This window comes from Prinia subflava, chromosome 1 (genome assembly GCF_021018805.1).
Source record: "Prinia subflava isolate CZ2003 ecotype Zambia chromosome 1, Cam_Psub_1.2, whole genome shotgun sequence".
NCBI lineage: Eukaryota > Metazoa > Chordata > Aves > Passeriformes > Cisticolidae > Prinia > Prinia subflava.
Window position 1 is genome coordinate 52,250,036 of NC_086247.1, and position 26,001 is coordinate 52,276,036.

A 26,001-nucleotide genomic window follows, 5' to 3' on the forward strand; every position below is an offset into this window, starting at 1 on the left:
CTTCTTTTCTGTGGATCTACATGTTATCTCCAGAGTGTCCATCTGTCACCAGAGTCACAGATGCCCAGACAAATCACCACTGCACGCTCTTTCCCCAGGCTTCCTCAGACCTTGCCCAGGTTTCCGCTGAAATCTGCCACCTTTTTCTTGTAAGACAGGCTCCCCCATGGACCCATCCAAGGTCGTGCACCCTGTTGTTTATTTGCCTGATGGTTGAATCTTCCACTGCTACAACCTGCTCTTCCTATCTGGTCTTTGATCTTTCCCTTACTTTAACTTCCTTTGAAAAAATCTGTCCTTGGACTTACAAATGTAGCTTCCAGGAATTTTCTGTTTGGTGAAGCTTTGTTTTGAGTTGGGAGAGGAAGGCCTCTTCTGTCACTTCCCCTGGAGACCCTTCTCAAGTGCCAGGTGCTGCTCCTGAGCACGCATCCAGCTCTCCCTGTGAGGGCTGGCAGCATGCAAACTGAGATACGCTGTTTTGCAGGCACATGTCGGTGAGAGGGATTAAGACCTGTGTAGAATATTTTTATAAAACCACAAGATAAAAGGATAAACTAGTCTCCAGACTTGGGTGTTTCATGCTTCCACATAGTTCTTTTGGACTTATTTTCATTGTCTAGAAGGAAAATCTTCCCCTATTTTGTACAGGAGACTCTTACAGGTTGTGGTATTCCATTTGTACCACAGCCTGTCAGATTTCACCTTGCCTTAGCAGTGCTTCCAGGCTATATCTGCCAATATGTAAGGCCTTTGAAACACAAAGGACTCTGATATATCCTGTCGTTTCAGAAGAAACCTTTTAGCTTCCAGGCATAAAAAGAATGAAGTAGAGGACTGGATCTTTGCTCAGAATGAGCTGGGAACTCCAGCTGGAGAAATGGATCTTTGCTTTTCTTCTCTATTGGCACTAAATTTCCAAAGAGGACCTGATGGCATTCTTCACTGGGTCTGGCAGAAATACATGGTGCAAACAGGTCTTGATGAGCATCAGTCAACTTATATATATAGGCCTTTTTAGAGCAGTGAGAAACAATTGAATTATTAAAACAGTACCTAGAAAAGTTTAATTCTTTTTTCTAGAGGAAACACATCACTTCTATGTTTGTGTGTCAGACTGCTACATATTACTGACATTATAAAGCCTAGTCAATGCCAGCAAATAGCTGCTACCTCTGCACTAGCTGGTCTGATACACAGCAGTGGTGATTTACAGCTTAGTTTAGGTCTCTGGTGACATCTTTCTATGAAATGAATACTACAAGTCAAGTAAGAAAATCTAAGAAATGTGATGATATGATGATTAAATTATTTAGTAGGTGAGTGTTCCATCTGCAGCAAAATACCTTTGAAATGCTAAATTTATGAGTGCTCCTGGATGCCCTTTGGGGAGCTGGGGAAGAAAAAGGGCAGTCAGGCAGTTTGAAATGAAGCACTCATGCATACTTTGTTGTCAGCAATGATGCTGGGAGAGTTAAATATCTGTTATGGAGTTCAACCACTGTTGGCAACAGGAAGTAACTGTACTTCTTATGAAGGCTGAAATAAAATCTAAGCCATACCCAGATGCAGCTCTGAGCACTGAGAAGATAGCCTCCAAGAACTTTTCCCTAGTGTGCTGATGAGTGGCTGTGACTTTCAAAGTCCTTCATGGCTTGGGGAGTGACTATCATTAGCTGCCTACTCTTTTTGGAGTACACTGTAAGCTTTTGGGGACCTAGGGTCCTGCTGCATATCAAATTTAGGGTTTTCTATTGTTTTCTTTTTTTTTTTTTTTCCTCCTTTTTTCTTTTTCTTTTATTTCTTTCTGTTGTTTCTTTTGGGGCTGGCTCTGAAATACAACCTTTGTGTGCAGGGTCTGGTTGAAGACCCGAACCTACTCAGCTGTAGGTTATACATGTGGGAAGAAGCAGGGAAGGGCTTGAGACATTTCCCTTCTAAGGAAAGAGGAAAAACAAAGCAAGGCAAAACAAAGAGCAAAGGAAAGAAGCTGCTGGCTGGGTGCCACCCTGAATGGTCTCGTTGTTGTGCAGCTCTCTGGACCTAATTAAGCAACTCCATTTCTACAGGCGATGGCAAAGTCTGATGGCAGCAAGCAGAAGATCACTAACACATGGAGCAGGCCTGTGATGTGGCTTTCTAGAATGAGAGATTGCAGTCGCTGGAGGAGGACAGAAAGGATGAGGAGTACAGGGAGCGGAGGCAAGGAGGTCTCTCTGCAGAGACAAAAGTGGCAGACACAGGGAGGAGTTTTGTTTCTTCTCAGGAATGCTGGGAAGAATTGCAGAGAGTTTAATTTCAAAGTCCAACAATGCAGCGATGGCATTTGTTTCCAATTCAACAGGAATGAGCGTATGGTTTGAACAATTCTTTCGAGGTTCCTGGCAGGGGGAATATAACTCATCTCAGCTGGCTGTTTTAGGAGATCAAATGACACAAAGATTTTCACTCAAAGCCTAGGATATCCTTCTGGCAGCCAGAGACCATGCACATCTTCACAGATTCACCATTAGCTCTAATGGGGACCAAGAGCTGCGTGCTGTGTAGAAAACTGCTTGCTTACAAAACAATCTTATTACTGCCAGATGTTGGCTCCCTGCCTGCTTTTACATAATTCAGGCTTTTCTTTGCTCAAGATGTTACAATTTAAAGGTGCTTTAGAAGTTTTCTTTTAAAAGGCTTGATAATACTGTTTTCCTTATTCTTTTTTCCCCTTGCTCAGAGTGGCTCTTCTGCCAGCACACTCTGCAATCTGGTATGTGTGGTATACATTAACATGTACAACCAGGAATAGCAGAACTCCTTCTTAGCTCTACCTCTGGGTTGATTCAAACAAGAATAAAAATATCCATAAGGCCATGCTGTCTGCATCCTGATGACTCACACACACCAAATACAGTGTGTCTTTTATCTTTGTTTCAGATACTGTCCCACATAGCAAGTATAGTGGTCTTTTCTTTTCTTTTTTTTTTACATTTTTTGCCTTTTTTAAAATAAATATGAAACTTTAGGTAGTGTATTATTCTAAATGTCCAAATACTGATAACAGAATCTTAAATCAAGAAAGTGATATACCCCCTGTAAGCAAACTTCTCCATGTGGACATTGGGATTTTGACTTCCTCCTTCATCTATAAATCAAATTACTGTCAAAGAAGTGTCATAATAAGCCTGTGACATAATCCCTATTGAATCTGCAGTGGGTTACCCAAAGTACCAATCAGCAAGAACTATTTTTACAAGATTATCCTGGTAGGCTGCCAGCAGAATTGGAAACAGGGAGCTTCAGTTCTGCCTCTGAGCTTTCTGCTTTACTTGCTTCAATCAGATAGAAGTTGCCTGGCTTGCCTAATTTAGCCTGACCACCTAAAATGTGTGGATGTGTGGATCTAGGTGAGGCTGGTTATCAAGGCTCCCTTTATTGCCAGGGAAGAGAGGACAGCTTTGAAAGCCAATTCATTCCAGTCTAAGGGACGCAGGCCAAGTGGGAAAAGCTTCTCCAGAGGTCTCTGTATAGTGTGATGCTGGACACAGTTGCTTGTGCTGAGCTAATGACTTCAAATGTCCATTTACCTGGGGAACAGACTACAGTCCATAATTTCTTTGATTATACAGTATTCTTGTATTTCCTGTTCGAAAGCCAGGAAATTCAACAAGTGCCAAGAAAATTGTAGTGACTTAAAGGAAATCATGCAAAAAACAACACGGACTTGTGAGATTCTTCTTCAGTTCTGTACCAACACTAGGATAAAACAAGTTTGGAAAAGGTGACTATAACCCCTTTATTTCACTCTGTCTTTGGAGAAACAGTATTGTAAATTGCAGGATAATCCTATCCTGCAGTGCAGTCATGTGGGCTGATGAAATAGTCTCCCCCCCCAATACCGTTCATATTTACAGTTTTGAATGAACCATTCTCACTTGGAAATCGGTTCCAGTGTGTTTTTACCATGCAAATTCAAAATTTTCTAGTGACATCTAAGCCACTTAAAGTCCCCTGCCAAGCCTTAACATATCCCTTCTCATACTTAGACTAAACACCATTGTTAGCAAGAGAATAAAGAAATGATGGCAATAGTTGTGGGGAAACATAAGCAATAATAATTTCTTGCCATTCAGGTTCTGAGAGCTATTTTAAGTTTTATCTCTTGAGTGTGTTTTATTTTCCTTTGATTTTACTCAATGCAGTGGACTTATTTCACAAAACACTGGCCTGAAAGCATCATAATGATTAGAACGCTATGAGTGAGATGAGTGTCTTGAAAAAGCAGAATAAACCTTTCTCCCTTTCAGTGGACAAATAGTTGAGATGGATATTTTTGTTTGTTTGTTTGTTTTTGTTTGTTTGTTGTTTTTTATGGCTGTGGGCTAAGAGTATCTGTTTACCCCAAATGGGATGTTTTTTTCTGTGCTGTCCTGTAGCTGTGCCCATTATGAGAGTCTCTGAAGGCCAGTTGGTGGTTAACAGGGAGAACTACAGGGCTACACACTTAATTCTCTTTCCCATATCTGAAGTATAATCTTTATCTCTGTTGGAGTCTCACCTGTAACATAAGAGTTTAAAATGTTTCTCCTGCTTCTGAGTCTGAATTCCTTGCCGATTATTAATTGCTGTGCTGAGACTTGTATGATCAGATGTTGCCCATTTTTTACTGGCTGGGGTAAAGACTCACTGTGTTATGCTTCCTGGAGGAGCTAGCTGGTAACAAGGTCTGGTTGAAATGAGTCATTTTTATCTTCTTAGATGCATCAGTGTTTGGAAATCCATTTTAGTTTGTCTTAAAATGAAAACACATTGCTTTATGATTTCATGTAAAACAAATTGCTTCAGAAAATTAGGATGTATAAGTAAGCAATCATTTGTTTTGAAATGCAGGCATTTCAATACAGATTAAACAGTGTATTTTGAGTTAAGATTTTCTTTTGATATTTTTTCCCATTATAAATGGAATATTTTTCTGAGATGTCATGACATAGCGTACAAATAACATAAAAAATCCTCCCAAACCAAAATTCTTAAAATCTTCTTTCTGAAAAAAAGTTTCTGAAATAAAATAGTCATGATATTTCTCTTTTAAGTGTTTTCACTGGAATAAATGTATTTTTCAAAATGTCTAACAAAAGCAAACAAAAAAAGTTGAAAACCTTTGGGTGAGTGCAGTTGGCAAGAGCTTGTTTTCAGGGACAGACACTGCTTAGAAATATAAGAAGAAACACAGATTGTTAACTAACTACTTCTGCTGCTGAAGAACTATTGAATGAAATGTTTTGTTGTTTTTTTTCTCTCCATAAACCTTGTTGGTTTTCAACAGAGAAGTAAAGACATGTTGCAGCAGGTACACATTTGGCTGTTGCACTAAAAACATGAAAACAGAAGGTTGAAATCTGCCAGTCTCTTTTTTCCTCTGGGCTCTCTGTCTCCCAAATCCAGCTGCACAAATTGTTTGTGGGGTCTGCATGTGCCCACATGCACAAGGAGGGAATGGCTGCTCCATCACGTTATCTGAAGCGTGCATTGCCCACCAGGTAGTGCTGACAGAAGGATCTCAGCAGTGCTGGTAAATCCATATGTACATATATAACTGAGGAAAGGGAAACAGAATATAATTGGAGGTGGCCTGGGGAATATCTAGCTTGGAGCTTTAAGCATGTCACTTTTAGCCTGTGATATTCAGTCCATGCATTGCTACAGGAGGACACATGCACAGTGTTCTCACATAAGTGATGGGCATTGGTTATGATCTGATGGAGAAGCTCTGCAAGAAAAAAAACCAAACCTTGTTTTATTAATATTTTGGGGTTTTTTTCCATTCACTTTCAAGACTGATAGGTCATGACATTGCTCTCTGAAAGGGGAGTAGTGCACTGAAGAAAGAGAGAAGGGAAAATAACTCCATGTTTTAATATTGAGCATCCATATAATCCTTCAGGTTTCGTGCACTGCCAGTCATAACATGAATTTAAATAATGGCTAGCAAGTTCTAGTGTACTTGTAAGATTGTACAAGGACTGTTGGGATAATTTGGTGAAATGATCTTTAGAAAGGCACTGTCATCATACAGGAAAATAATCAGTTAAAATTACATAAGCTTGCTTTATTTTATCCTTACAATAGAACAGTATGCAGAAACACAAGCCTCTATTCAAAGGATCATTTTAGGTAGCATTTCTCAAAAAGCCTTTAAGATTTCCAAATCATTAATTTTCCACAATGATCTGTGCTTTCCAGGTACTGGAGCCTAGGGTCAGTATCTTGTGAGTCAGGCAAATGTTGAGTCATTTTTCAACATCCCATACTAACTACCTACTTGATCTCATCCCAAATCACAACTCAGCTGAAAAAAAAAAATCACACAATTTGTTGAGGAGAAGGTCTTAACTAGGTTTCACATGCTGAAATCTATTAGTTGGAGGGGTTTCATGAAGATGTGAATGATGTCACCGTGAGCAATTTTTAGTGTATTTTTGCCCTATGATACAGGGCAAAAACTTTTCAAGCTCTGTCAGCAGCCTCTTTTTACAAGAAAGAAGTAGAATTTTTTCCTTTGGGGCCCCTGAGTAGCAAACTGCTTCTGTGACATGCAAATTGTGAGATGAGTTGGAAAGCAGATTACACTGGGCTTGGCTGGGTCATCTCCTTTCAAACTGGGAAACTGTGGCTGGAGATTGGATTGTTGGATAACACAGGTGCTCTGAGCACTCTTCATAGATACCTGTTTCTTTACTCTTTGTAGGTTAACAAAGGAGTAAAAGCCCCTCAGCTGACAGGTACAATGAGCAATGGCGAATCTTAGTAGTGCTAAATCTCCCATACATTATCTTTTTCTATGGTCTTTCGGGGTGGCAATGTCTTTTTACAGTTTTCTCCTGAAACAAAGAAATCTCCTGTGAATCTTGGAAGAAATGATGTGGGCCTTGGTGCAGGGTATAAAGAGGTATCATAGCTTCAGGGATTAAAAATGAGAAACTGGTAATGGAATTCATCTGCCCAAAAGCAAATGTTTACCTTTTGGGCACCTTCAGCAGACACTAGTCATCCAGGCACCAGTCACCCATGGAAACAACCACTTTCTAGAGCACAGCCCGCATTTCTCTGGATGTCCCCATTAGGCTGAAATGACTCGTGAGCCAGCTGCCCACACACAGGGCCTGACAAATCCCACCCTTTCCTCTGCTGACTCCAACACACATTCCAAACACACACAGAAGTCATGCATGCTGACTGTCTCTCGACAGTGGGCAAGCTCTCCCTTGCAGAGATGCTTGCAAAGAGGAACTGGGGACAGTGCAGCCTCTTGGTTTGTTCTCCAGCCACTGGGTGCTGGATGTCCCTCTCACTCTTCCATCCTCTAACACCTTGGGGAGTAAACATATCAACAAAGGCAGTTAAATGTGAGAGGGAAGAAAGAAAGGTTGGTTGACTGAGGCTGACATACTTTGCCCACCAAAATATGCCTTAGATGCTGGTGCTGTTCGAAGCTAATCCACTTTGGTGCAGGCTCTGAGGCACCCTGGCAGGGCTGTTTGCCCATTCATGATCCAACATAATCAGGCCTTCTGAAGGATTTGTCTACCCCGCTGGAAAGCATAAGTATGTAACCAGAAAGTATCAGCACCTATGTGTGGGGTCCCAAAGTAATAAGGAATCACACTGGTCCAGATTGTATTACCCTGAATCTGGTAACTGCAGTGGGAATATATTCAGTTTCTTGGGGTAAGATTGGGCTATTTTTTTGATTAAAAGTAGTGATGCAGTTGCTCATTCCTTCTGTTTTAATACTAAGCAGTAAATTTTGAGTGAACGGATACATATGTGAGAGGTGTTACTCTGTTCAACAATTAAGAGGAGACATCAGGCAGATCTATAGACAACCCCCTCAATTTGTTGTCTTCACTCTGAGAACCAGGCTCTGATGTTGGTAATTGATGTAACAGACTGAAGCTGAGACAGAAGAGAACAACAACAACAAAAATATCTCAACTACAGACTCTGTAAATAACACCTAGACAAGTGACTTGTACTTTCTTACTCTCAGTAGAATTTGGTTTTAAAGAGGTACTGCACTTAACTGAAATGATGTGAAAAAGAGAAGTTTTCTGTCTTGGTTTGGAAAGACAGGTATCTGTCAGGGAAAACTGGAGGTTCCCTTGGAATAGAGAATGTAAAACCCTCTTCTTCCAAATTCTTACAGTTTTGCAATTAGGAGCTTTCAGGCAAAAAAATATGGGAATAGGAGTAACAGTTCTTTACTAGGAATAATGAAAAAACAAACAAACAAGCAAGCAAACAATCAAAAGTCCTAGAAAACTCTGACAGTCAGGAATACGACCTGACACCCTGTCAGCCAGAGTGTTGAAAGCAGTCCAAATAAGTTCTTCTGGAGTGACAGATGTGGTTCTGTTGGAGTAGAGATGATCCTGAAGTGGCGGTGAGATGAGTTCAGTCTTCCTCTGGGAATCCAGTGGAAAAGAGGATGCTCTGCTGTTCTGAATCTCAGGTTTTATTAATTTTATCCAGGAATGCTTGGCCCCTCCCATTGGGTGGAGCATCTCACAATGAGATGATTTAATTTTATCAGTCATGTGGTGAGCCTCAATGGCTCATTAACAGCAGATATCCCCCTGGAGGGAGGATGGGTTATGGAAGACACAAGGAACATTGCTCCCCTGGTTTTAACAGCTGGCCCATTAACAGAAGGCCTCCACCCTCCTCCCTCCTGGATTTACAAGAGATAAAGGAAAAGAAATTCTCCCCAACTGGTTTCAACAGATGAAATAGAATACACGTTTTTTGGTTACATAACCCAAGACATTTTCAAATATAAGATCTGCAGGAACTTTCTTAATCATATAGCAAGGTTCTTTCTCAGAGAAGATGTAAGTAAAAGGTTGCATCAAAACCAATAATTTTAGTCTGAGCTTTCCTTCACTTTCCCAGGATACTTTCAGTCGTCTGTGACTTTTTAGGTGATGTGCCCAGACCTCATCCAGACAAGGAGTCAGGATTCAGCAAGGGTTCAAACTAGGATCTGAGAGTGTGAAGTACTCTTGTATCCCACAGTCTAGACATAGCTCCAGGGAAGATTTCCTTTCCACTTGTTTTTGGGTTGGTTTGATTTTTTGTTTGCTCCCCTTCTCCTTTTTTTGTATATTTTGAACTCTGAATTGAATTACTGCAAGTTATGTGAGCACTGGTGCTTGATTTAAGTGACCAGTTAGGGACAATGTGGTGTCTTGATCTCACATTGATCAATGAAGAAGAACACACTTAGAAACCACCCTTATTTCACACCAGTTGCAGGCAAGTGTAATTTTGCCCTTTGATTCAGGTCAAACCATGAGGTCTGGAGGTGTCTCTCTCATAGCTGTGTCACAGCTGTGTAGGAGTTTGCATGTATTCAGAGATCCATTCTTTTTGAAACCAACACCTTCTCATTCATCTCATTGCACTAGTATTATAATAAGAGCTCCTGTGATTTGTTAATGTGCTGGTTGCTAAAACACTGGCAGCTCTTTTTCCCAGTGCATGTTTAGTATGGGCAGATAAAGCCAAGCCATGGCAAGCAGCAAAACTGAGGAGGATTCTTCATTACCATTTTATTTCCTTACTACTGTCTGAAGAACAATATAGAACATGCTGCTTTTACATGATGAAGAGAAAACAGTGTAAGAACCCAACAGCTGTAGTTTAGGAATAGCCCTTTAAAAACAAAACAAGAGCAACCTGACAAAATGATTTTTGGTAGGTACTATAAACAACTCTCTGATCAACTTTATGCATTGTGAGTTATGCATCATGCATGGTAAAAATATCTAGATGTGTTTTTCTCGTTTGTGTTCCCAGACAGCTGGAGGCTGGATAATAGTACAGCTTTAAATACAATAGTAACTCCCAGCAGTGCCAACATTAATTTTTCTTCCTTATAGCACATGGCTTGGAGTGCTTAAATGTTTAAAAACATTTATCTTTTGGATGGAATAAAAAGTGATCCCTTTTAAGTAGCACTGACTGTCGTGTTCTCCAAACAGAATAAACAGCCAAGATCTTCTGGCACAGGAGGCTGAGAGTAAATTTGATCTTTGGTGTAATAATATTAACAAGTAAAAGCTTATTCTGCTGTTATTTATAATAGATAGTGTCATCTTAATACATAGATGGCAAAGTGTGACTAAATAATTTAAACTTCCCATTAATACAGATGCATGGATACAGCTGATGACAGAGCTCTTAGATCTAGGGTAGGGCTCCTTCTTAAAATCTCATCTTCCAACTTTTACTTATTAACTTTTATTCTTTTTAAATCTTTCACATGTTTACACTGTGTGAGCAAGGGCAAATTTATCTGTTGTGTGTGCAGTGGCTGAGGAGAATCAGCCAGTGTCATTACATAATGATTTCTAAAGCATCTCACTGCTACATCAAAGCATATTTAGCAGTCTAAAAAAACAATACCTTTAAAAAAACACATAGGAAAACCTCCACTTCCCTCAAGGATTTTTATTCTATCAGAAAGGCAGTAAGGTTATGTTATAACCTCTTAGACTTTTACTAATACCAGGAAAATTGAAATGGGTATCAGTGCTGTGTTCTTTGAGGAGAAAAAGATGATTTGAGCCTAACTATTTTTCACTTAGATTTCAAATCCTAGATAAAAGCAGAAGCTTTCAGAACTGTAGGGTGTCTTGACAACAGAAAGTGTTTCTTACAACTAAAATTGCCCTATGCAAGGCAATTTTTCAGTTTTCTCAGTTTGGAATATGTAAAGCATAAGTCAGCATTGGGAAAATAATAACTAAATATTAATTTTATTACAAAATTTTGGGCTTGGATAACAGGTATTTCCTGTCTGCTACTGTGGAGAGGAGCCAGAAGTGGGAAAAGCAACTGGAGTACTGCTTTGCACAAGGGTCTTCTTTCCCAGTCACTTGACCCATGCCCAGCTGGAGGGTTGAAGGGATCACAGACCAAAACAGTAAAAGAAGGAGGGATCTCCACAACAGTAACCATTATGGAACAGTTTGTGCTTCCTCAGAGATCAGCCTGGGGTGCTGCATGACCAGGTGGATGTAAGGTTTTCTTCCATATGGCCTGTCCTAATTTCCCTGCTAGGAAAACTAGCTGCTTTGTCCTGGCTGATTCCCAGCCAGGTTAGCTGGGGGAATAGTACATAGGGTGCACCCTAAAAAAAAATCATGGTTTGGTCAAAAGACCTACCAGGAGTGCCCAAAGACACTTGCCTCTTCCAGCCTGGCTTTGTAAGGAGCAGCAGTGTGGACTTGAAGTGTGTACTGGGGGAAGTGCTCTGATGGTGAAGGCTCAGTGCTACTGTTACCTTGAGCACTTCCCAAATCCATAATTATGCCATTGCTATGCAGACTCCTTTGCAGGAAATGTGTCTTTATGTTTATTGAGAGGCACTTGGGGTTTGTATGGTGCCTTGGGTTATGTAACCAAAAAAAGTGTACTCTCATCTGTAGAAAGCAGTTGGGGGATGATTCCTTTTTTCTTTCTCTCTTGTAACTCCAGGGGGGAGGAGGGTGGATGCCTTCTAATAATAGACCATCTGTTAAATCCAGGTGGGGCAGTGTTTCTTATCTCTTTCATCAACTTTGTCTCCCCCTCTGGGGATATCTTCTGTTAATGGGCCATTAAGGCTCACCAGTGACATGACATTGTGAGATGCTCCACCCAGTGGGAAGGAGCCAACCATTCCCTACCCAGATAAAAATGGAGACACAGGAACCCCAGACATCCTCTTTTCCACTGGATTCCCAGAGGAAGACTGGACTCATCTCACCACCACTGAACCTATCTATACGATCATCTCTACCTCAACAGAACCACACCCGTCACTCCAGGAGGAGTTATCTGGACAGCTTCCAACACCCTGGCCAACAGGGTGTCAGGGTTTTCTAGGACTTTTGTTTGTTTGCTTGCTTGTTTTTTTGTATTACTGCATTTGTATTTTTAAAATATTCTTAGTAAAGAACGGTTATTCCTATTCCCATATTTTTTGCCTGAAAGCTCCTAATTGCAAAACTGTAAGAATTTGGAAGGAGGGGGTTTCTGCATTCTCCATTGGAAGGGAAACTCCAGTTTTTCTGTGACAGATACCTGTCTTTCCAAACCAAGACATATGGTATGAAGGGAATTACTCCTCTGGCTTCTCAGCCTTTGGAGCTACCAGTCAGTCTTGCACTTGGAAGCATGCTCTCTCTTGATGAGTGTGAAAAATATCCTTTGTCCTAGAGAGACCTTCAGTCCTTGTGCCCACAGCTTTTATTACATCTTCTGCAGTTGGTACAAGAGTCTGAGCTACAGCATCATGAGGTGCAAGTGACAGGCTTTGGGAGTGGGCATTAGAAATGCTGTGTTTGTTATTTATAAGTTAATGGCACTGTTTTCATAAATGATGTATGGGTGACTGGTTGCTTAGCAGAAACATGGCCCAGAAGCCAGACCTATAAATAAGACAAAGTTACAATGAGTAGTTCTATTTCTGTGGATAAAGCTATGTGTTTTTCAATGAACTCAGTTGCAAAGTACCTCTGCATGGAGTATTTTTCTGTATTTTGTTGGAGATTAAAACTCCCTGGTGGTCTGGGGTTTTTTCAGTATAGTACAAACACACGCATTGTGTGGTCCACACATAAGCCCAAAATTACCTGAATATAAATCAAAACCTACTTATTTGTTTTGGTTTTTTTTGGCTTTTGCATGCAACTAGTATTCTCCTGTCAGTTACCTGAGTCAATATTTTTCAGTTTAATTTTGTATGTTAAAATTTTATATCATGCAGTGTAGTCTTTGTTTCCAAGAAGCCTGAGTCAAAAGTCTTATTGAAGTAGCAGACAAGAAAAAGCTCAATGGAAACATGTTATTTCACCATTTTATTCTTTCTGCTTTAATTTATGATTTCTACAAGTAGATTCACTGGCAGATTTCTAAGAATCTGCCTTAAGAGCTGTTCTGTTCATGCCCTTGTAATGCTTTTCAGAAGCACTTCAGTATGAGTGAAACAACAAACATAGAAATATTTTTTCTCTTGCTCTTTCATGTAGTTTCTTAGAAGTAAATTTCAGACCAATTTTTGGAAAATATGGAAGATATGGATCTGAATCACTTGAGGCAACTCTAAGATACTCAAGGCAAACACTATGTCTTTGTGGTATAAACTTTGATAACTTTCTCTCAATATAGCCAGTAAAGTGACATGAGGCTAGCAATTTTGGTATACTGGTATTTCCATTACAAGATGGATTTATTCAAAGAGCATTATCAATGGATTGGGCATGAATGATAAAGATATGTTATTATGGTCAGGATTCAGAAACTTGCAGCCATTGCTTAGAATAGTCATCCAAAATTTGTATAGGACTTTTGCTGTTTGTCTTTTTTTAAGCAGCAGGTTTAAATCTAGATATTATTTATAACACAAGTTTTTTCCTTGATGAAAGAAAATGTGGGCAATTGTTAGTTCTAGGTGTGTATGCAGAGAGGAAAATTTGTGTATGAGAAAAGGATAAAAGAGATTTGTATACGAGAAGAGTTAAAATGTCAACCATAGGCTCTGTTTATAATAACAGATAAGATTTCACCCATGCATTACAAGGAAATAAGACATACTTGGAGTCTGTGTCTGTGTGTGTAAGACGTTCCTCTCTCTCTCTATTTCTCCCTGGCTCCATTGGCAAATTTCAAAACAAGTCAAGGTGACTGACTTTCAATTCCATATGTTTGGATGGCTGGCTAAGGAGATCCTGCTGTGACCTTCTCTGAGGAAAGAGGCCTGTTGGACTATTTAAGAAAAAAGAAGCCTTGTGAGGATGGGATACACAGGGAAACAGTTACATTTCAACCAGTATATGGGAGCTCTGGTCAGAGCAGAGAGGCTCATAGTGTCTTCCCACTGTGACCACAGTCCTCTGAAGTGTCCACACACAAGGACAAAGAGAGCTTCAATTCTTTGTATCAAGGAAGTCATCCCAAATATACATGATTTTTATTGGAAGTGGTTGTTCTGTAAGGGAGTATAATAATTGGGTTTTTTACAGACTAAGAGTACTTTTTGAGGGGTAAGAATTTCTTATCAGAACTGAAACTGCAAATCACTGAGGACTATATCTCCAGGTGGCACCTGTTACTTTTTGCAGTTAAATTCTTCAGTTCTTTCTGTCTTTTTTTCTCAGGGCCCAAATTAGGTAAATTGGACTTGCCAATGCTGCCTGAACTGCAACACCTATTTACATATTCCCTTTTTTTTTTTTTTAGAAACACGCCTTCATTTGTCTGAAGTCTTTGTTTGACTAAGTGGAAGCAGCACATCAGACTTTTATTGCTCCTTTTCTCCATTTTTGAACTGTGGCTGAGGGTGGCTGAGGTGAGTTCACAGCAACAGCCTCCTCCAGTGGGAAGATTTTGGAGAAATCATGTGCAGAATAAGCAAATATCAGCTTAAACATTGCCAGCCATTAACTGGTGAGCAGAGGGGCTGAAAGACCCTAAAGGCTTTTGGAACCATATTGTAAGTAAAGTAATGACTTTGCAATGAAAATAAAGAGAATATTCCAGTACTTGCACATTTCTGGAAGAATTTCATTCAGATACAGAAGAGAAACAATTCCACCTACCCTGAACCTCCTGAAGAAACCTCTGCTTCTTAGGTTCCTGTGACCTTCCATCACAAGGAGTCACAGCAAACTCAGCATAAAAAGATTTAAATATTCCCCCGTCATGGCTGAGACACCACATCCAAAGGGAAAAATACCTCTTGGCCATTTCTCCTAGACCAATAAGGCCTTGCTTCTCCTCTTTAGACCTCTGAGTGTGTCTTTGGAGTGAATATCTGTTAATGGATATGGAGCTTTAGCATAATTTTTAATAAGGTATCAAACCATCACAGAGCTAGAAAATCTGCCTTGGGGACCCCTGTCTGTGACAACATATCTCTGAATTCTTTCAAGTGAATCCTCTGGGAGGAAAAAGGCAAAGCATTTTTGTTTTATTCTTTATGAAGAAAGCCCCTGGATGATTGAATTTACCATTTTAGGTCTAGTTCTGGCTTGTGAACACCTCTTACCATTTGTTCCCCTGAATTTGTATGAGCTAAGCCTAAGCCCCTTTAGCTGTAAGGCTAGAATTTTTATTTTATAGTTTTTATTGTGAACATTACAGTGGATGTGATGTATCTGCCTGAATTAATAATTTTCAGATTTCAGAAGCCTGTTTTGAAAGACCAGGGAAGAAGCATGTGCAAACTGGCATAATTGTTTAATTGTAAGTCAGCTTGTTGCACAGAAACTTACATTGCTAGTGTCTCAACCAAGTTGGTTCAGCGTGCATTTGACACTGTGGAAGAACCAGGATTGCGAGCCTGAATCATTATTGTGACAAAAGGGTCATAACTTTCATTAAGTGAATTGAATTATCAATTTCCACATCGATGTTAAGGACATTTTAGTAGCTTGGCCATTTCTTCCCTGCTCACATCTCAATATAAAAGTGATAAAACAACAAGTTGAACTCAAAGCATTGCAAATAAAAGTCTGAGGGTGAAATTTGGAGGCAGGGAACAAAGAGGATATGACAGATAAAGGTCTAAAAAGAAAAGTCTCAGATAGTTTGATGTGATCCATCAGTATGCTCAAACACCTCTGGGGTTTTGTGAGGGGTTAGTTGATTTGCCTCTTAAGAATCAAGAAATAATACTCCTCCGTGGAGTTTTATTCATGAGCAGCTCCTCATTTGGTATCTGATTTTCAAATTATGCTGGGCAGATTTCCTAAACTCACAGGTTGCATTGTGTTTCCTGGTAGGAGGGGGGTAACTCACACAGTGGATTTTTCAGTAGGAATGCTCATACCAGTAAATGAGATTACTCCTTGAAATATCCTTTTAAAAAAAATGTTGCTGACTCCAAACTTGCCCTTTGGACTGTTTCCCAAAATGTTAACAATGCATGTCCAGAAATGTAAATGAAACACTTGTTTAGAACGGTGTTTTCAGGAAAGATTTACAATAGTCCCACTCTGCTCCTTGTGGTGGTCTAATGTTTCACCTTGACAGTGTTGTTTTGGGAAGAAAATAAAACTAAAGCTCTTCATAAGGTGTAGGTTTCCCTTGTAGATTAACCTGGTGCTTACCCATGGGTACAGGATTCAGTTCTGGTACTTCTCAGATTACTTAAGTCAAAATTTACAGTAAATGACCCAGAAATTTTTCTCTGTGGTGTGACTACCCTGAACTGAGGATTACTGTGGACACAGCATTGTTGAGACTCTGAAGTGTCCCCTGCACACAGTCCTAAAATATCAGCCCTCCATAAACATTTCAGTATAGAGAGTCACCTGAGGGCATAATCTGTTCTGATATAAGAAATTAAAACCTACCCTTTACAACAAGAAAACAGCCACAAGCACTGTGAACTGCAGGAAGGTTCTTCATGTAGGTTAGGGCTACTATTTTGGGCAGAAATCTGAAAATATTGAACTTACGCCTGTAAAAAAGACAAAAGATGAAAAAGTAAAGAATCATATGTCTGAAGCATCGATATTTGTGCAATTGGATGGGTTGTACTGAAGGGATTGAAGAGAAGTACTGAGCTTAGCTGCTTGCTTAGACTATTTTGTGTGAAAACAATAAAGTAAAAAGATAATGGGAAACTCTGCCAACTGTGCATTTACAAAATATTTGCAGTTAGTATTGTGTCTCCCGTTCCTTGATTCTGCAAAATCCTCTTTCCAAATTTGTTTATACATTAATACCTTAAAATAAGAAATACTAGTCAATTCAAGTATCTGACAAATAGCACAGATTCCTATTGTTATTAAAAGTTACCCAGCTGGAATAACAAGGCCCCACTGCTTGCCAAATCAACACCATCACAGCTCAAAGAGATAAAATTGTAACTGAATACTCTCACATGCACAATGAAACTGTCCTGAAATGCTCCCTGCACACAGCAAGTTGGGTAAAAGTCACTTCAGTCTTAGTAGTCAAGGTTAAATTTTCTGCTTCCAAGGTTGTTTTTTCACTCCTTACTTCTTCCCCTTGGAGGTTTGTCTAATGCATTTCTCTCTTTGGGTACATCATATAAATTTACAAAATTCTTTAATAAGGAATTGCTTTAATGCTACCCAGAGATTTGACTTGACATTAGGGCAACCAGCCTTCCAACACTAACCCATGTCATTTTGATTTATGCATCCCATAGGCTGTAATCAACCTGTTGCACATGGTAGCACTGGAACGCTGCCTCTTTTTAGAAGTAATAACTTCACCCATGGAAAGTCATTAGGTCTATGGCAGCTCAGAGGTAGAAACAGGGAGGACAAAGCTCACTGGAAAGGTACCTACAGAAAAGGTCTGCACTTTTTCTTTCCCTTGAAAATGCTTTTGAAAGCCCATAAAATTGTGTGACGTATGCCAAATGACCTGTAAAACAACCATCCACAGCTGCAGCTGTAAGAAAAATCACGTACCACTGCTGGGACCCATACTGATCTGATAAAACCTTTTTAATTTTTAATATGGAATCATCAGGCCTTTGTAAAGATGAACCCATGCATCAGGAAAGAGCATGGCACAAATTTCAGGGGAACAAAGGACCTCTGCCACCAACAGCAGAAGCCATTGAAAATAAGGAATATAGGATAGATTTCTGGGAATGCATCTGAAATTGCAGATGGTCTGCTTTGGAGATTAGTCTGGCACAGCAACAGAAAGTCATATGCACAACACAGAAACTCTCTTGCTGGAAGAAACTCGGTATAGCAAATCTGATCCAGCTTATTCTATGGAGGGGACCAAATTACCATTTAAATTGTGATTTAGTAGATCCCAATGTGTGTTTAGGACCCCTTTTATAACAGAAGCTCAAGATGTAAATTGAAGGTTTATAGCAAGGCTGAATTGTGGAGGCTGTTTACTTATTGACCTGTATTGTACTTCTTTTTGTTTGTTCATTGTGCCAGAACTGTGAATTGGGACAGAGGAGAGGTGACATTTTTGGATTTTTTCTCCTTTTCAAATTCTCTTTTTTTCCACTGTCTTTTTGATCTCCTTTGTGCAGCTTTCCCAATCAGCAGTAACAGGTACCAGGCTCCATGGCTGTTACTTTGACGAAACCGATGCCATCATCTGACACCAATCAGCTGCATCAATGATAAAGGTGAATGTTTGACATCTTGTTGGTTGAGGTTCATGTTACTAGCTTGAGGGCATGAGCAGAAAAATGGAGGAATTTCAGTTGATCTGCTGGCCTCAGCTTATTTTTTGTTTGCCTCAGGAAAGCTACCTTCGTGGACAATTTTTTTTTAAACTCTTCTAAAGCATGGACTGTTAGATTCTGCATTGCATTTAATGTGCCTAGCGTGTCACACACAAGCACAGCACATGGTTCTACTTATTAACCTTATTAATAGAGGAGAGTGAAATACAAACCTTGTGTACAACACCCACACAGATGGCCACCCTCAGATGAATCCCCTGCCAGGCTGTTGCAAAGTGCATCTCAACTGTCCTAGCACTGCATGACTGGGACTTGCTGCCAGTGATTGGAAAATTTTTTTCAAAGCCTTTTTGATTTCCAGGCTTAAAACTAGAAATTGGTAGCTAATGTTTTCCCATACGTATTATTTATCTGCGAGCTGCTTTTCTTCAGATGTCTTTTGTTTTTGCCAGGGCATTTACCAGCTGGCAGAATCTTTACTTGCTTGCGGTTTGAAAGACGGTCATAAATGATTTATAAACTCCCCAAACTTGAATAAAGCTCATAATGGTAGGCTGCTTGTGTGGTGAGACAGAAGAGAATGGCAGAGATGCACAGACATCAACCTTTCTTCCTGTTGCCTGCCTGTGACTTGCAGAATCCCAGCCATGAACTGGGATTCAAACCAGAGTTTGGAGGTCAACAAGCTAGAAAGATTAGCAGGTCCAGTTTTGCCTTTCAGACCATGGAGTGATAAATTTTCAGGGGTTCATCTAGGAAACAGAGCATCTTTCCTTTATTTGGATTTTAGGAAAGGGATAGCTGTGGAGCAGAAAGCACTCTCCTTTTTTATCTCTGTAAGGGTGTAGTAAGTGAAAAAGAAAGTAGCCCCAAGCATCTGCCTGTCTCACAGAGATGTAACAATAGGTCTCCTTTCTCACCTACTGTCTCCCAAAAAGCATGGCTTTAGGGACTTTCTCCCCTGTCATCCTTGCTCTGGAGAGCACATCTTGGAGGCCAGCCCCAGGAGCACATTGCTCTGTGCAATGTCCTTGCTGCTCAAGAATGACTTCTCTGGGGACAAAATAAAGCAGGGTAGCAGGTATTCTTTTGTTGCAGTATCCACGGTAAACCCTGAGGTATTTTGAAGCAAACATACAGAAGGCCTTAGTGATTGCTCCAGCACAGTCACATAGAGGCTGTAATGCTTTCTTCATGCTTTGATGACAGTAGAGTTTTGGATAGACACCAATAATTTCCGGTCCTTGCAGGCCATCTACCAAAGGAAGTTTACGTATCAGCTCAGCTGGCTTCAGTTGCCTCTGAAGCAGAAATCCTGTGTAGTCCTCATTAGCTGCTAGTGTAACCCTCATGACTTCACTGGAGTGAAGTGGTTGTAAGCAAAATCACGGTAAACTTTTTTTAATCTATTTTTCTTTAGACTGAGTCTTACATTGATTTAAAAGCAAGTTATCTTGCTGCAAAGACATCATTGGGTTCTCTATCCTGGTACTTGTTTCTTGTTCTTTTTTCTCTATCATCTCTTAAATTGGTATAATTTCTAATTGACTTGTCCTGGGAAGTGCTGAAATACAGGAATAGTCTGTCCTAAACACGTGTGAGTAAATAATGACCACACAATTCTCACATCCAAAGAAGACTCTAAACTGGTTTGGTTTCCACCTAACATAGTCCACAGCTCACAGTTTCAGGTATCAACATGAAGCTGTTTCACTTCAGCTGCTGACCTTCCCTGTGCTGGCCATGGTGGAGCTCTTTGGAAATCAAGTTCACCTCAGACTGAGCCCCTCTTCCTTGCAGAGACATCTCCATTAGCAGCTTTGGGAGTGTCTGTGTGCACGTGAAATGCAGTGTAGCATCCCTGTTGCTGTCAGTGGGATCTTAACCAGGGCTGGGCAGGGCAGGGCAGGGTAGAGTCCTTGGCAGTGATACTGGTTTAGAAAATCACAAGCTCTCTGAACAACCCATTTCAGACCTGGAGCTTGGCCTTTCCTCTGGGAACTCTGAGCCATGCTCAGATCTCTGTTGTATCACCTTGTCCAGTGCTGTGTGGATATAAAAAGCACTGAAGATTCTAGATCCGGTCAGGATGGGTTTTGAAACCACATTTGCTTGATATAAAGGGAAGTAACTGCTGCCAACTCATTTCTCAATGGTCATGAGTTAAACTGCTGACGGTTTGTGTTCTCCCTCCCAAACCTCTATCACTTCATAAGGTCTGTAAAAAAACAGTAAGTGAAGGACACTTAACACAAATCACCCTCTTTCTCATCAGAGTATACATGCTCTGCATGTGCCTGTTTTATTCTGAGAACTTGTCATTTTATAATATTGCTTAATAAGATATTGGGAGCCTGGCATGTGTCTTTTCCCCCACTCTCTCACTGTGTTGAAGGCAGGGCAGGGTAGGACTCAACAGGAGCAAGCAGTACTTGCTAAGGTCCCTTTAGAGAAGAGCCCTGGTCCAGCTACTGCTTGTACCTTCACCTACTGGCAGCTGAAAGCAACATCACAGTTTACGTCTAATAGGAAAGTTCTTTGAGAAGCACTCAGAGTTCTATAGAAAATCCAACTGCTCCTTGCCATCAAGCAGCACATCCAATTTTATTGAAAATTTGCTGGATTATTGCCAGAAAGACTGGCCAAATTGTCAAATTCCTGGTTCGTGGGAAATTCTGACATTTGGTTTTGTTCTGATTTGGAATGAACCCAGTTATTTCGAAATTACCCACAAAAGAGAACTTTATAGGGAAAAAATAGGAATAGGAAACAATGACGCATGCTATTTCCAAAATAAAATACTCTCCCCAGGACGTGCTTCTTTCCAGCCTTGCTGCTGGTTCTTAAGGAGCAGCACGATGAGCCAAGGCTGGGGATGGGAGCCTGTACTTTGGGAATGCTGACTTCAGCCAGGTCTCCCAGCACTACCAGACTCTCTGCTTGCAGGCAGCAAGCCTGCGCTCCCTGTGTCCCAACCAGACCACCAGGTTCACTGGCAGGAAGCCAGGTAGTTTTCCAGTGGAAAACTATGTGTGGTTGTATGTTGGTTAATTGAAATGTTTTATGTTTTAACATGAAATTTGCTGGCTCTCACAGATCAGTGTTTTCCAGTGCAATGATGTGCTGTCAGAAATCTCATGATCAGCTCTAATTGCCGCTTTGATGGCCAAAGTCTTTCTTGACCAGAGTCCCATAACTTTCTGGCAATCTCTAAATACCTTTGCATAAACACAAACAAAAAAGCATGTTCCGTTTTGTGCTCAACAGCTGTGAAATTTGTGAGTCTGTTTCTGGGCAAGGGTATTATTAAGAAAATTTCTGCCTTCAGGGCAGCAATGCTGGGGACACACATGTCCCTGTTTCAACCTTATCACTGCTGCATCAGCTTAAAACCACTTGAGAAGCATAGCGTTTCTACCTCTGAGGAGAAGACAATGGCCTCATTGCCCAATGAGGCATGTTGTCCAAGTCTAATTAGAAACAGGAACTCTCTCACTATAGCACTATTTATTCTTACTCTTGCAGCACAAGATTTCAAAAGTATTTTTCATTGTTTTTATTATTATAATAGAGAAGGCTGTATATTGATTTTTCTACTACATGAGTGTTTGTATACACTGACTTCCCACTTCTAATGGAACAGAGCCTCCTAAAACAATAACAAAAAATAGTATTAACCTCACTCAAGAGTGAAGTAACTGTGGCCAGGACCATACTTCAGTGAAAATTTTCCCCCCTTCTCAATGTGCTGCCAGAGACTTTCTGTGGTCTGACAGGCCCCATAGTCCCCATGTATGGGAGAGGACTTCTCTCCCCAGAGACCTGAGCGTTGGGGCCCTTGCTGGGACTATTCCTGGGTGGATTCTCTCCTCTCAGAGCCAAATTTCTCCCTTGCTCTAAGATCAGCTCTGTTTTTGGGTCACTCTGGGTAAGTGTGGTGGAGGCAGCCTGGTGTCAGTTGTGGCTGGGTCCCCATGCTTGGACTCCTGTAGATCTGAGGATCTGCAGAAGGAACACCAAAAGGGAAGGAGTACAGAGAGAATCACATGGGTGCAAAACCAGATTTCTTTTCCAGAAACACCAATTTTTTTTCCTTCTGATTTTTATCAGGTATCTAGAAATGTGAACTCCCAGAAATTTGGAAACAACTGATACCTTTTGTGTCACCCAGATTTTGCTCCTCCAGTTTCCTTGCTTTCTTCCTTGATTTTCATGATTTTTAAAAACTGGAACTGACTTCATTCTCACACCTGAAACAATCCATTCCCAGATCTGTGTCTCAGTAAAACATACCAATCTTTTGTCAATACTTCAAATGTCACTTTTATGTTCCAGAAATGTTGGCACCTGCCAAGAATCCTATGTAAAGCTGTTCAAAATAGCTGTAAATGCTCAGGGCTGAAGACCACTTGCTAGACCCAGGTCAGCACTGGAAACAACTTACAACCACATTATTTTCCATGGAGCTCATCAAGACAAGAACAAAGGAAGCAAAATTCCTCTTAGAGTTCCCAGCAGCAGCCTCAGCATTTTTGGCAAGGATATGTACAGATCACAGTAGCACAATGTGGCAGTGTGTGAGGGCAGATTTGTTACTGGAATTAGTCTAATCACAGCAATAAAAGGGTCAAGTCATTCTGCTTTGTAGCCATTCTGCTTCCAGTACCCCAAAAGTCTCTCACACATCCATAAAACCATTCAGAGTTGAGGAGGATGTTGCTCCCTCTAACCAATTTTTGGCTGTGTGGGGACCAAAGTGGCCATGCAGTTCCACCACTCAAATGTCTCCTCTGAACCTCTGTTTGCCCTATAGGGAGGCATTTGGTTTGTGCTTCTCTGTGACAGAGGAGATTCTTTGCTCACTTTCTCTGTTTCTGCGAGGACTAGACCCAAACTAAATATTACCAAGTCTGACTCTTGCTATCTTATCTTTACATATCTTTCCAGGAGCAACTTCATTGTCTTGCCATGGGTATGTACAGCTCATGGGACCATAAAAAACTCTCTCTGTAAAGGCTCAGAGCTTTCCCCTTCCGGGCATGGTTGGAGCCAAGAGACTGAATGAACTATCCACGCCTTGCAGCATTTTCTTCCATGCTCTATCAGCCTCTGCAGCAGAAGAGCCAGAAGAAAATATGGTAAGACCATTTTTCTCACGTTGTTTCTTCAAGGGAGTAGGGGGAACATAGAGAGGTTTTTGCTGGTTGACCCATTGCAGAGGTGTTCCCATGGGTGGTAACCAGGGCCTATTCTGCTTGAAGGAGCAGTGTTACAGATTGGTTGCATTCTAGCCTGGAACAATAATTTTTGTTATATTTGTTTTTGATGTTTAGCTAAGACAAAGTGCTGGTAGTGAGAGACTTGACAGACTACAGTGAAGTTTCATTTTTATTTTGTTCTCTGCTTGCACTGTGAGTGGCCTCTCAGCTGCGCAATGCGTGTCGGCACAGACATGTGGAGCATCTTTCTTTCTCTTGACTGAGAGAGTTGTAGGTGAGGCCATATGGGGAGGGAGAATTGATGAAGAGCAATGTGCAACACAGGGTGGCTCTTTTGTTACACTGCTAGCTGCCATGCCACGCAGGAACCTTTCTCACACTTTGGGATATGATACTTGAGAGTTTTTTGGTCAGCCTCTTGTCCTTCCTGGGATCAAAGAGATGCCCTTTGTTCCTGCACCATGTCATGAGCTCTGAAAGCTGATAAGGACACTGATGTTTAAGGGGCTGGCGGGCCCTCAGCAGCAGATCTGATAGGGAGGCTTGTAAACACTGTAAATCCAGGTTTAGAATTTGCAAGTCAAATCCCTGCCTGGCTAATGTGTGAAAAGGTGTTTTTGTAGTCCAAAACAGTGATTATCACATCCACAAAAGCCCTGCTAAACTCCCACTGAGTGGAAACCAGGTACCTGAAGGCTCCTTGCAAATCTGGCCTTTCCTGTGATGATTCAATGCCAAAAAAAAAAAAAAAAAAAAAAAAAAAAAAAAAAAAAAAAAAAAAAAAATCCTATGGAATAAGGTGCAAAGCAATGGTTGTCAACTTGACTTTAACTTCAAATGTTACTGCAAAACCTGATGAAGCAGAAACAAACCTTAAGAAAGGTTGGTTTGATTTCATTTAGGATTACTAGAGATTGTTTAGGATTATAGTCGCTGTCTTGATTTCTTGTAGGTAAAACTCCTCACAGTATTAACACTGACTGGAACGTATTTACATATGCTGAAGAGTACATATGTATGCTGGGATTGGTATATCTGTGCAATGGCTCACAGTCCTCCAAGCATCCAGAGGCCAAAAGGAGGGTACATCAGCTGTGTGCTGTCAGTTGTGTAGTCCATCACTGCTTCCTAAATCCAGGCCAAAATGTGCTGAAGAGAATATAAAAATTCACACGTGTTTAAATGAATTTTAGGTTGGTGTGGCAGGTCCCCTCTGGCTAGATGGTGGGTGCCCACAAAAGCTGCTCCCCAACTCAGCTGGGCAAGGGAGAGAATATAGCTAAAAGCTCATGGGTTGAGATAGGAACAGGGAGAAAGCACTCAGCAAGTAACTGTCATAGGCAAAACAGGTTTGACTTGGGGGAAATTAATTTATTAGGTATGAGATCAGGGTAGGATAATGAGAAATAATAAAAAAAATCTTAGAACACCTTCACCACACCTCTCTCTTCTTCTCAGGCTCAAATTCATTACCAATTTTCTATCCCTCCTCCCCAGGTGACACATGGGGGTTGGGAGTGGGAGCTGCAGTCAGTTCATCACAAATTGTCTCTGCCACTCTTTACTCCTTAGGGAAAAGTCTATCTTCTATATCTTCTCTTAAATGGACTCTAACAGCAAAGGGATTTATGTGGAAACACCTAAAATCAGTTCTCAGTCATCAAAACAAGTATTATTTCTTGTGTCCCATGTGTCAAGGGAGATGAAGGTCATGTGTTGGCTTTAAGCTAAAGGCTTCTCAGATGGGGTCAATAAATGGTGTGGGATGTCAGATTTGTTTAGTTTTCTCCAACAAAACAATCCTTTTTTCCTTTTAATCTAGAAAAGCCATCCATAATGAGCTGGGGGATTGTGCTATACATTCTGGGAAACAAAACAGCCTTTTAAGGAGGAACTCACTGACAAGGGCTGAAAGTCTTGGGTTCACTCTATGGAAACAGTCAAGCTGATTCACTGCTCAGAAGTTAATTAGTATAAATGATAGAGGATCCAGCCTCTTTCCTTCGCCTTATATTTCCAAATATCTCCTGGAGCCAAATCCAGACACTGCACAATGAGTGTTTAAACATACTTGTCCCTCTCCCCCCCTTGCTAGAAGCAGTGTCTGGAATACAGGTTGTAAATCAGGTCCTACAGTGATTGATCCATGTGCCAGCAAGTGAAGCATAAAAATAGCAGCATGGTTGAAAGGACATTAAAAAAAGGGAAACAGACCATTATTATTTCTGGGCTCAAGGGAAAGAGCAGTTGAATCTGATGTGTTGGCCAAGTCTGAGTAGCCCTGGTCTGTCTAAAAAACACAGACAACTGCTTTGCTCCCTCCTCCACAGCTGTGTGCACCCTGTAAACAAGGAGCCAGCCCTATTTTTCTAGCCTATGAACCCGGCTCCCAGAGGTTTGAGTCTTTTCAGGACCTTCTCTTAAACCTCTTTGTGTGCTCTAAACCAACTCCTGCATTTCACTGGCTGTGAAGTAACATGCTGGTAGGGTAAGCTGCATCTTTGCTCTCTCTGATGCCATCATAAAAGTTGCTGACATGCCCACCATATATTT

The 26,001-nt window shown here is 40.8% G+C and overlaps 1 long non-coding RNA gene across 1 annotated transcript in view; it reads left to right on the forward strand.

The window, feature by feature from the left end:
• Window positions 1-26,001, forward strand: part of LOC134550211 (uncharacterized) — a 125,438-nt gene that overhangs the window by 82,056 nt on the left and 17,381 nt on the right. Inside the window, exons 3-5 of the long non-coding RNA XR_010080278.1 lie at window positions 14,272-14,380; window positions 18,071-18,169; window positions 23,177-23,367. This is a non-coding gene — a long non-coding RNA (uncharacterized LOC134550211). The remainder of the gene's footprint in view (window positions 1-14,271; window positions 14,381-18,070; window positions 18,170-23,176; window positions 23,368-26,001) is intronic.